The sequence below is a fragment of the Pleurodeles waltl genome, chromosome 7 (genome assembly GCF_031143425.1).
Source record: "Pleurodeles waltl isolate 20211129_DDA chromosome 7, aPleWal1.hap1.20221129, whole genome shotgun sequence".
Classification (NCBI taxonomy): Eukaryota; Metazoa; Chordata; class Amphibia; order Caudata; family Salamandridae; genus Pleurodeles; species Pleurodeles waltl.
The window spans coordinates 377,385,478-377,398,252 of NC_090446.1; positions in this window are offsets into that span (position 1 = coordinate 377,385,478).

Below are 12,775 nucleotides of genomic sequence, written 5' to 3' on the forward strand. Positions count from 1 at the left end.
CTGATCAATCCTTGGTGATCGACTATGGCCTGCACATTGATTGAATGTGTGTGCTTCCTGTTGCGGTAGAGGTGTTCTGTTGCAGCAGGTGGCACAAGGCGTACGTGTGTGCAGTCGATTGCGCCAAGGACATGTGGGAAGCCACTGATGGCGTAGAACCCCTGTTTTGTTTCCTGCTGCTTCTGCAGTGTGTTAGGGAAGCAGATGTGGAGGGGTGTCAGGCGAATGATGGCATCCAGTACTTTTGGCAGGAATGCGGAGAATGATGGTTGTGATATTCCACCAACCAGTGCACCAGTTGTCTGAAACGAGCCACTTGCCAGCAGGTGAAGAACCGCAAGCAGCTTTGTTTCTGTTTGTATGGTGTGGGGTGTCACCAAAGTGGGGGCCAACTGCTGTTTAATATTTCTCAGCAGCTGCTGAATGGCATGCCAGTTCAACCGGTACCTCTGTATGATGTCGTGTTCCCTGAGGCCATGCAGGGTTGTTCTTGAGCGGAATATCCTCTCGTGCCTTCTGCGCTGCCTTTGGGGTCCCTGCTGTTGTTGATGTAGCTGCTGTTGTTGCTGCAGGGCTCGGCGTCGACGTGCACGCTGAATAAAAATCACCTCCATGTCTCCTTGTTGCTGATCTGCTGCTCTGTTGTTTGTTCTGTGTGTTCTGATTAAATACAGGTGTGTTTGCCCCATTTTAACACCTGCCCTGACCCAGGCGTTAAATTTTGACGCAAATCGGGCTTTGCATCATTTTTTTGCTCCGCCTCCCGGCCGAGAGTCATTTTTGCCAGGAAGCATAAATACGGCGCACGGCTGTGTGCGTCGTTTTTTGGACGGGAACACCTACCCTGCATATCATTAACGCAGGGCGGGTTGCCGCATCCAGAAAATGGCGCACATTGCGGATTTTTCTCTTGCGCGGGTTCGGGCGTCAGGGTTTAAATAAGGGGCATCGTTTGCGCTGATTGTGCGTCAAAATTTTGGATGCACATTCGGCGCAAACAGAGTATAAATATGCCCCTTGGTATTTTGTATGATTCACCAGTGAGTCATTTTTTGCCTTGCTTATAATTAGTTGAAATAAATATTGGAAAATAATTAATCCATAAAGAAAGTATTGAGTACTGTTTTTCTAAAATAGATATTTAATCTATCCCTACCTTTAAAACATTCCTTTGTTTATACATAGCATTGATTCTTTCAGCACAGCGTTTCGATGAGTGGATTTTCTCCTTCAGCTTGCACTTCCAAGGGTCCAGAGCCTGGAGCTGACACCACTTGACAAGTGCAGAGTGGCTGTCCCTCCTATAGCATCCAGCTCCTCTTCCTGGCAGAAGTTCTTCAGTCCAGAAGGATTATAACATTGTGGTGTCAGACGTCCAGTACTTAAACCCATTTCTGTGTTTGAAGTAGGCGAACTTCAAAGATAAGTGTTCGTAATGTACAAGACCCTGTATTTCCCTGCCCTGGCCCCAGACACCCTCCATGGAGTTGGAGACTGCTTTCTGTGAGGACAGGTACAGCCCTATTCAGGTGTAAGTGTCAGCTCCTCCCACCACTATAGGTCAAAAAGACTAATCAGCCTTGTAATGGGCCATCAGGATATGCAGGGCACACCTCAGCTCCCTTTGTGTAACTGTCTAAAGTGAATGCTCAAACAGCCCAACTATCATCCTGACCCAGACATGTATTCAGCTGAGGGGCAGAGGCACAGAATAGTTAGGCAAGAAAATGCCTACTTTCTAAAAGTGGCATTTTCAAACTCACAATTCAAAGGACAATTTCACCAAAAGATTTATTTTTAAATTGTGAGTTCAGAGACCCCAAAATCCAACTCTCTATCTGCTCCCAATGGGAAACTACTCCTAAAATATATTTCAGCGTCATTCCCATGTTACCCTATGGGAGAGAGAGTCCTTTCAATAGTGAAAAACAAATTTAGCAGTATTTCACTATCATGACATGTAAACCACACCAGTGCATGTCCTACCTTTTAAATACACTGCACCCTGCCCATGGGGCTGCCTTGGGCCCACCTTAGGGGTGACTCACTGGTAATAAGGGGAAGGTTTGGTCAAGGCAAGTTGGTGCACTTGCCAGGTCCACATGGCAGTTTAAAACTGCACACACAGACACTGCAATGACAGGTCTGAGACATGTTTACAGGGCTACTCATGTCGGTGACACAACCAATGCTGCACGCCCGTTAGTCACATTTGATTTGCAGATCCTGGGCACACCTGGTGCACTATACTAAGGACTTGCTTGTAAATCAAATATGCTAATCATGGAGAAACCAATCTCCAATACAATCTAAACAGTGAGCATTTGCACTTTAGCACTGGTTAGCAGTCCTAAAGCCAACAAAACAGATTAGAAAAAATAGGAGGAAGAAGGCAAAAGGTTTGAGGATAACCCTGTAAAAAAGGTCAGGTCCAGCACAGGTAGACAGGGATCTCTAAATGCAGCAATAGTACCCCATCAGTCTGGCAATGGTCATGGTCTGCACCCCTAGAGCAGGACAGTGATTGTGTGCTACGACTTAAGTAAGGAAAACCCAATGCCTAAATTAGGCATGTGTGGAGAATAGGTTGCTCATTTCAATTCACAAGTAAGGAGAATGTTGAAATGAAATTTCGTTACCCTGAGCATGGAAATCCTACCCTTAGAGTGATGAATCTTCTCAGAGGAAAAGATGCAAAAGCCAAACAGAAACCTCTTACTAAACACCCAATGCCACAAGAACTCCCATTGTCAGTGAAGTAACAAAACGGATCACATCGATGGAAGCTAAAAGAACAGGATTTCAAATTTAAAAGTACAATTTTCTTAATGACCTGCATCTAGGTTCAGGTGTTACACAAATAAAATCGACTGATTTGGAGAATGAATCTAACTGATGCAGCTCCATTGTATCTTGTATGCATTTTAAAGTTTAGTTCATTCATTCAAGGATTGCATTTCATTCAATTTTAGACACAAAAGAGCATTTATTAAAAATAGAAATCCATTTGCAAATATACAGAAATACATCACATACTGTGTACAAGACATATATTGAAACTCAGAGCTACCACAGCTTAAAAATATTCTGAATCAGATCTTATAAGTTACTTTTCAAACTCCCAAAAATATGATAAATAAACTAATAAGTTACCATCAGTACATCATAATTATATCCAAAAAATGATGTCATATAGAAGCACCAACCACATATGTCAAAACAGCAGCGAGGCTATCAGCGGATTTCAAACAATTACCCACCCAGATACATACTTTCTCTGTGCATAAGGACTGCAAGTAAATCAGTGCTGCCCTACATTTTTGATTGATCTGTACTTTCTTTAAAATTGGATTCAAAAGAACCTTCATCATATGTTTGAAATATTTGCAAAAAATACAAAGTGAAGCAAAGTTTGTTAAGAAGTTTCAACACAAGGACAACAACATACAATAACAACATTGTACTAGCCGAGGGGGATGAAATGTTTCCACCTAACTGACCCTAAAGGAAACATGGTGAGTAACGATCTTTCCCAGGGGTAACTTATCCATTCCAAGTATGGTTTCCATCTAGGGCACGTTTGACTCAACACATACTCCTTAAGGGCATGCTTTGCAAACTCAGGCAGTTCCCTATCCCAAGCCCTGTTCATCACAAAATTATTCCTGGCCCAAAATGTGGCCTCCTTTCTGATGGATCTCAGATTTTAAAAAAGTTTCAGTCTACCCAGTTTCAAGAAATTCAACTGAATATATTTGAGCCAGGGTATTGTGGGACCAAGAGCACGTCAAGCAGTCCTTGATTATATCTCTGTTAAGTGTGACCTGGGTATTACTCTAAATAGAGCACCATTAGAGTAAGGGTGCCACTTTAATATAATCCTTAGCATAAACCAGGTCAAATTCTTTGTGCATCATAAAACTATGACTACCTGGTGGGACCCCCAATATTCTTCTAAGCACCCTGTTTTCTTTGGTCTGCAGACTTTTAGTATTACAGTAGCCCCCTACTGCTGCAACATATGTAAGAATGGGGACTCATCTAATTTTGTAGATCTCAAAAAGTGGACAAATGGGCTTGTTCCTTATCCTAGAAAAGACACTGAAGAAGGAACCAACAGCCCACGGGAAACAAACAGTTGTGCTTGTGAGACAGGTGGCCCAAGTATCGTTTTAATAAAACATGATGCCCAAATAAAGGAAGAAACTAACTCTCTACAAACACTTCCTCTTGATAGTAAGAGTGTCAGTCTTTATATGGTTTGGCCCACACGCCATGACATATGTTTTAGACCTATTGTTTTCTAAGTTCCAGTTCTCCACCACAAAACCAACAACACTGGCCTCAAGCCCATTAGGAGTCCTAGCTAGCAGAGCTGTCATTGGAGTAAAGAAGTGCCAGCAGCAATCTGTTCTTCAGTCCTGGCATATACTTCGCAGCTTCCAAAAGGTCTGTCTCTACCTTGTTAGTATATAATAAAAAGGGTATAAGAGCCAGGACACAAACCTGGCTGACTCCATGTTTTAAACTGAAGGAGTTGGTGCACTCTCCCTTATTCCCAAACCTCACCAAGGCAGAAAGATCAAAATGCAGTGCCTGGAAGACGTTCAGCAGCCCCTCCTCAACCCCCATGATGGTCTGCAGTTTTCAAAGCTTTGATATGTCAACACTGTCAAATGCACTAGGGAGGTCCAGAAAAGCAAGACGAATAGAGCTCCACTTGGCCAATTTATACATACTATCTAGAAGATGCAGGTTAAGACATTGTTCTATTTTCCTGAGTCCTGGTTGAAAACCATACTGCACCTCTGACAAGATGTTGTTTTTAGAGATACAGGTTACTAATTTATCCAAAATAAGGTGCCCTACCAATTTAACTGAAGAGTCTACAAAAGAGATACGATGGTAACTGGATGGATCCTGATGATTCCCTTTATTAAACAGCAGCACAATAATAGATGCTTTCCAGGACTTAGGAGACCCAACCATACAAGAGTAATTAAACAAACTAGTGAAAATGGATGACCAGAACTCAGCATTGCCCACAAAAGGCCCATCGACACTGTCTGGACCAGGTGTTTTTTTAGATGCACTTATCACAATGCCAGTTACCTCGTCCAAGAAGAAGGAGAAACTAATAGGAAACCAAGGTTGCTTTCAAACCCTACTAGCCCAACCTCCACAGAGCACATAATGGTATCAAAATGAGTCACCCATGCATCCAGACAGTATTACAGTTCAGTGTCAACCTGGGTGAATCGGAATGGGAATAGTTATTAACAATATTCCAAAATATCCTGGTGCCTTAGATCATACAGGTGCGGACCAAACTTTCCCAAAGCTCAGTCTTCAACACAGATTTCCTTAGTGAAAGAGACTTCTTGTACTCCTTTTTTCAGATTACTATTTCACCCCTGATCCTTGGGCATTTATTTACTTAATACATAGTGCAACTTTCTACTGGCCTGTCTACACGCTTTATTAAACATAAGGTCAACCCTAGGTTCAACTGGCCGTACTTTCCACATAAGAATCTGTTTTGTAGCATCTCCTAAAGACACGAAAAAAGCAACTAGTCTTGCCACCAACTGCACAAGAGAGGCAGTTTGGGATAGTGTTCAAGTTACTTGCTACAAGTTTACAAAACACTTGAGGTATATTGGCAATTTTCTAGGCCAACATGCCCCCTGTATCACTTTCTTTAGGAGATTGAGCAAAAAGGTGAGGGGATTATGGTCACTTAAAATGCTGGAAATAGCCACTTGATCAAGGATCAAGTTATATAAATTCCTTGTAACAAAAACATAATCTGTTATGGAGCCGTAGCCTCCACCAGTAAACATAGCCACACCATCTTGGCTGCTGTCGCCATAACCCTTTCGACTAGCCAGCAGCCCCTCATCCAAATCTAAAGGAGAAGGTGATTTATGTCAGCCTGAACATGACACTCAGTGACTTCTCAAGGAAAGTTGTGGTCGACAAGTCCCACCCCTTTCTCTTGTTAGCAAAACATCTCATATACACACAGAAAGGCAAAGAGATGCAGGATAGTTTTGATGTATTTATTGAAAAGACTGCAGCCTGTGATCAAATATATGAGCTGTAATTGTTAGGGCAGTGAGGCATGACAGTATTAGAATGGTGGTGACCAGTAAGAAGAAAATAAACAGTCCCAAAATATTTGAATGAAATACATAGATAAATTCTACCTAGCCCCTAACTCCTAAGCGAGAGCATAGCAGTGATAGTTCAGTCTGTCCGTCCATGAAAGGAGCAACCACCCTCATTACCTGAAGGAAATGGGGTCTGCCGGCCATCTCCTAGGTTGGCTGTAGAGACAGGTCTGAGGTCAGCAATAAAATGGCATGCAGCGTGGATGGAATCCTGGCTGGAATTACCTCACTGTTCATCCTTGGCCTATGCAGTGTCTTTATAAGAAAGCATGTTTTCATTCCATGGAAAGGCCTGACATGGGCATGTGCCTAAGTGTCAACTGTTTACAAAACTCTTGTAGCAACAACTGCTATCTGGATTACCATGTACTCGGAATCATCAACCTTGGACAGGGGAAAATAGAAAATAAAAACATCCCCGCAATAAGCAGCTAACTAAAAATGAGTGAAATGGAATAAATTAAATTAGAGCACATATGTATGTAAAAGGGCACAGGCCGTAGGCCTAAGCTACACTGAAGCATGTCTGCCCAAGCAGAGGGCAAATTGGAACCACGACAGCAGCAGTACCCAAAAGCTCAAATGCATTACATAAAAAGTGCTGGGCTCGCAAAGGAAAAAGCACAGAACTCTTAGCATCTAGATTCTGGTAAAGGTGTAAGGAGCTGGTCATATCATAGTGATTTAACTTCAAAATTCACAAAGTAGGACCTAACGGCATTAACATCATGTGCTAAGTGCAGATTAAAACAACCCCCTTAGGCAGTGAGCTATGATATAACGAATCAATTAAAGAAAAGAGAGAAAGTTGGGATTGGTATAAGCAGAAAAGTAATCGTTTTAAAATTCGACTTTAAAGAACCCAAAATTCAAAGTCCATTTTAAATAACAGATTTGGTATAATGTGATACTAGTGTCTTAAGGAGTAATTAAACAATTTAAGGTGACCTTGAACCACGCTAGAAGTCCTTCTCTGGCACACCAAGAAGATGAAGTTTAGTTAAATAATAACATGATAGTGTACATGAAGTCACAGTGTGAACCTTGCCTATTGCTGTCCTAATATGAGATTAAAAATAGTAAAGGAGAGCAACTCAATACATTCAAGAAGGTAAGGCGGCAGTCCAGCTCAGATGCTAACTGATATAAGCAAAATGGCAGGTATGTAGCCATGGAATCGCCTGTTTGAATCAAATCTATGAAATGCTCACAACACATATAGCTACAGTGATTATATGTGATCAAGCTAACACTGAGAGCTGCATATTTCCACAAACAAAAATAGGCAGTTAATTGTCACCACAGTGAGAAAGAAAGTCCCCACCTCTTGTGTTTGATGTTGACAAAAAACTTGCATTCCTACACATAGAAGATGACCACTCCAGGTGCGCAACCTCGGCTTCCACGATGATCATCATCAACCTCTCCTCTGCCTTTGATAGAGTAGACAAAAATGGGATTCTCTACTATTTCAACCTGTAGTAAGCTTCTAAGAACATTCAATCAAGTGATTCAAATCAATTCCTTCAGGTCACAGCTTAAAAGTATGCCTCAGCGAATTGCCTCCCCACTCAGAGCTATCTCATTTGAAGTACATCGTCTCCCTCATTTCCCCTCTCTGTAAGATTGCTCATGCACCCTATGATTCCACTACCTTCGTATCTACTTACATTCATAAAACACATAAATATATGTGATAGGAGACAAGGATACATTTCTGTCAATTGAAGGAGCTCTTCCCCCATCTACTTCTACTATAGAGTCCCTAGTAAAGTAAAGGTAAGTAATATTAATGTAATTTCGGGCATCGACCTCAGTTTCAAAACTAACTAGGAGCAGTAGTAAGATGTTCATCTATCATGTAAAGCTCCTTAAAAAGATACGCCCCTCCATTCCATTTGAAAAGGCTGCAAATACTACTTGATACACTAGTCAATTCATGCCTGGACAGTGACAACAAATTCTAGTCATGCTGACTGCATACAAAATAAAATTGGTCCAAAGTGCTCAGAAAGCGACGGATTTGTCTGTATTCTGTCTTGAAAAGCAGCAGTCCCTACCCGTCCACTTGAGAAGGGTGTCATTGCTCTCCAAGAACACTAGAATCCCCTTCAAAATTATGTTCCAGATCCAAATACTTAGAAGTTGCTGCACCTGCTCACTTACAGGCCCAAATCCAACACTGCTCACCCTTCTGCTCACGAACCAAATGCAGATGGCAAGGAAACTGTTGCTGCTCCACAGCCTGTCACTGCCTTTGTAAGGGTTTATGCAGGAAATCGGCAAAGTTCTCATCCACATTCTGTTAAGAGTGAAACTAAAAACCTACCTAGCCTCACTCACTGAGCATACCTACAAGGACCTAATCAGACCCACATTGGTTTACATTCCGATTTTACACATCAATTTAATGAACCTTCCATAACATCATTCTGCGATGCTCACTCATATCCTTGTGTAACTATGTATGTATGTAGGTCACATGGGTATGAGAAGAAAGTCCGTAACTGGCTGAACTCTCTTAGTAACTAAACTGATTGTTTTAATAATTGGTCCTTAAGACTTCGAACTTTGAGATTTGTCAATCACAAAATCATACCAGCAATAGCTCACTAATAAAAGGAAGCCTGGGAAATTAGGCTATGAGGCAGGAAACCAGCAGATCTAGTAGAGGATGAGCGAACAGCTTGATCTTTAGAATTCGACATGTGCTTCTATAGCTTCGACAGTTCTCAACAGTGTGTGTATAACCAGTATTATCTGATATGCTGGTATGAATAATATGCGTGCTCGGGCAAATCCTTTGTCAAGTACCGTCCGTAACACTCCATCAACCAATTATTTATTTTATTTGACTGGATCGACATGACGTGTCTATATCACTAAGCTGTCCAAGAACATCAATAGAGTATTTCATTTTCAACTTTTCTCCTTCATCTTCCAAAGCAGTGGCGCTCAACCTTTTGACTTCTGTGTGTCCCTCCCTTTATCAATTCCAGAATCCAGAGGCCCCCACTGAATCACAATTGGAATCCGGGGAACCCTGCACAGAGTCATTACTGAAAGCTGGGGACCTAGGGGGTCATTCTGACCTCGGCGGTAAAAGGCCCTTACCGCCGGTCAGAAGACCGCCATAACACCGCCGCGGCCGCAGTTAACCGCCACGGTCATTCTGACCCACAACGGCCAAACCTCCAAAATTCCGTCCTCCACTGCAGCCCGCCACATCAGCGGGCAGCGAGAAACTGGAGATGACCAAACCTCCACCGTCACGCCAACAGAAATACGCCCATGCCATTACGACCCACGAATCCACACGGCGGTCATTCAAACGCGGTATTCCATTGGCGCTACACACCGCTGCGGTCAGAATACACACACAGCACCAAAACACAGCCACATTGGACAATTTGAAATACACACACCTGATACACATACACACACCACTCCCACACAATCAACCAACTATAAAACACACACCCACATCACCCACAAACCCCTGCGGCCATAATTACTGAGAGAAGGAGAGAGAGACACAGCAGACAATCCAAAGCAAGACACACTGAGGCACACTACACCATCACACACACCACATAGTAGCACAAAGCACCACTCACCAACATACTTATCATCACATACACCACCCCACACCTCACCCACACCACCCCATGGCACCCCAAAGGCACCCACGCTTTTCGGACCAAGAACTCCGGGTCATGGTGGAGGAAATCCTAAGAGTGGAACCCCAGCTCTTCGGCTCGCAGGTGCAGCACACCAGTACAGCTAGGAAGGCGGAGCTATGGCAGCGGATCGTGGACAGGGTCAACGCGGTGGGACAGCATCCCAGGAATAGGGAGGACATCCGCAAAAGATGGAATGACCTACGGGGGAAGGTCCGATCGATGGTCTCCAGGCACAACATCGCGGTCCAGAAGACTGGCGGCGGACCCCCACCCACCCCTCCCGAATTCACATCGTGGGAGCAAGACGTCTTGAACATCCTGCATCCTCAGGGCCTCGCAGGAGTAGCCGGAGGAATGGACTCTGGTAAGTCCAATCTCAACTACTATATCCCCCCCACCCCACCAGCATGCCAACCCACACCCCCACCCTCACCCCCAACCCCCCAGCACACATCCTCCCTGACAATGTCTCACCAGCACAACCCACCCATCCCAACACCAACTCCTGCATGCCAACACAAATCATGGGCACCCATCACCTAAGCATGACCACTGCACTAACCCCCCCCCACTAACTACCCTCACAACACCTCCCTCAAGGGAATGCCTGCACTGGGGGACAAGGGCACCCATAACACGCACGCTATTGCACACACAGAAACAATAACCAAACTCTCTTACCCCATGCAGGACCCGAACGACAACACACCAGCCAGGAGGGTCCAGAAGTGTCCATCCCACCACCGGAACAGGCCCACACTGAGGATAGCAGCTCTGTCGACAGTGAACCTGATGACCAGCCCGGACCATCGGGGACCTCTGGGCAGTCGGTTCCCCTCAGGCAGCTACAGGCCACACCAGACCCGACCCCCTCTGCCAACACCAGCACAGCTCCCACCCAGCGGGCCCATGCCTCTGTCTCTAGGACAGCTCAATCAGCGGTGTGTCTGCCACTACAGGGCACCCAGGCTAACCCAACACCCCAACAACAACAGGGACCTGGGGGCAGTGGTAGCGGGCACACCGTCCAGGGGACAGAGGCCGGGGGAAACCGGGCAGCTCGGAGGGCTGCTGTGCGACAGGGGGGGGAGGAGAGGCCCAGGGAACCCACTCTCCAAGAGGCCCTCACCACCCTCATGGGGGCATACCACCACTCCCAAGAAACGATGGCGACGGTACTGGCCATGTTCACTGAGATCCAGGCACAGCAGGAGGAACGCTACATGGGGTTCAGGGAGGAGCTGAGAATCATCGGGACCGCAATGGGGACCATCGTCCTGGCCCTCCACAGGATAGAGGACGCGTTGCGGGACCATGGTGCACCACACAGGGCCCCTGTCACTAGCCCGGACCAGGAACAGCCTACCATCTCCGCTAGTGGACAGGAGGTCCCAACACCTCGACAGCCCCCCAGAACCCCACCTCCTGCTGAAGAACAACCACCCCGTAAGAGGAGCCTGAGACCAAAAAAAAAGACAGAGTAGGATGTCAAGACCCCCGCCAGCAGGACATACCCCCTCAAGTCTTCCCACTGTCCCACATTGCCACCCTGTCCAACCATGAACTGCCTATGCTCCATCCTTCCACAGGCAAAAGGACAATGCACCTGTGAGACTGAGAACTGGACTCTGCCATGGATATTCCTCCACCCCCACCCATCACCCTTAGAATCACATGTACCGATATCTAGCACTGTAAACAAATCACATTTTGCACACAAATCTGTTTTGAGTCATGCTGTATTATTAACAAATGTATTACATATTACTGTTCAATTTCTGTTCTGTCAATTAGTCATGACAACATACCAATGTCAATACGCTGTATTTCATGGGCGAACCAAGCAGAAGTCAGGTACTGAGTCAGACAGCACTGAGAAGGGAAGGGAAAGGCAAAAATTAATGAAAAACATCTGTGGGGAACTACAGAAAGTACAGATGCAGGAGGCTATAAGCAATTGTGAAATGGCGTGGGTGATTCTTACCTGTGTGTTACTGGAAATACTGTTGTATCACTCTGTCCCTATTGTCTGTGTCGTCCTCAGAGTCTTCCTCCTCTTCACTCTCCACAGGCTCCACGGCTTCTACAACACCACCATCTGGACCATCCTCCTGCAGGAAAGGCACCTGGCGTCGCAAAGCCAGGTTGTGGAGCATACAGCACGCCACGATGATATGGCACACCTTCTTTGGTGAGTACATTAGGGATCCACCTGTCATATGCAGGCACCTAAACCTGGCCTTCAGGAGCCCAAATGTTCGCTCAATCACCCTCCTAGTACGCCCATGGGCCTCATTGTACCGTTCCTCTGCCCTGGTCCTGGGATTCCTCACTGGGGTCAATAGCCACGGCAGGTTGGGGTAACCAGAGTCACCTATTAGCCACACACGCTGTCTCTGTAGCTGTTCCATCACATAGGGAATGCTGCTATTTCGCATAACATACGCGTCATGCACTGACCCTGGGAACTTGGCATTTACATGGGAGATGTACTGGTCAGCCAAACAGACCACCTGGATATTCATTGAATGGTAATTCTTCCTGTTCCTGTACACCTGTTCATCGTCATTTGGGGGGACTAAAGCCACATGGGTCCCATCAATTGCACCAATGATGTTGGGGATGTGTCCAAGGGCATAGAAATCAGCTTTCACTGTAGGCAAATCACCCTCCTCTGGGAAAATGATGTAGCTCCGCATGAGTTTCATCAGGGCAGACAACACTCTGGATAAGATCTTGGAAAACATAGGCTGAGACATCCCAGATGACATGGCCACTGTTGTCTGGAATGAGCCAGTTGCAAAGAAATGGAGGACAGACAGAACCTGCACTAGAGGGGGAATTCCTGTGGGTTGGCGGATGGGGGACATCAGGGCTGGCTCCAGCTGGGCACACAGTTCATGGATGGAGGCACGGTCA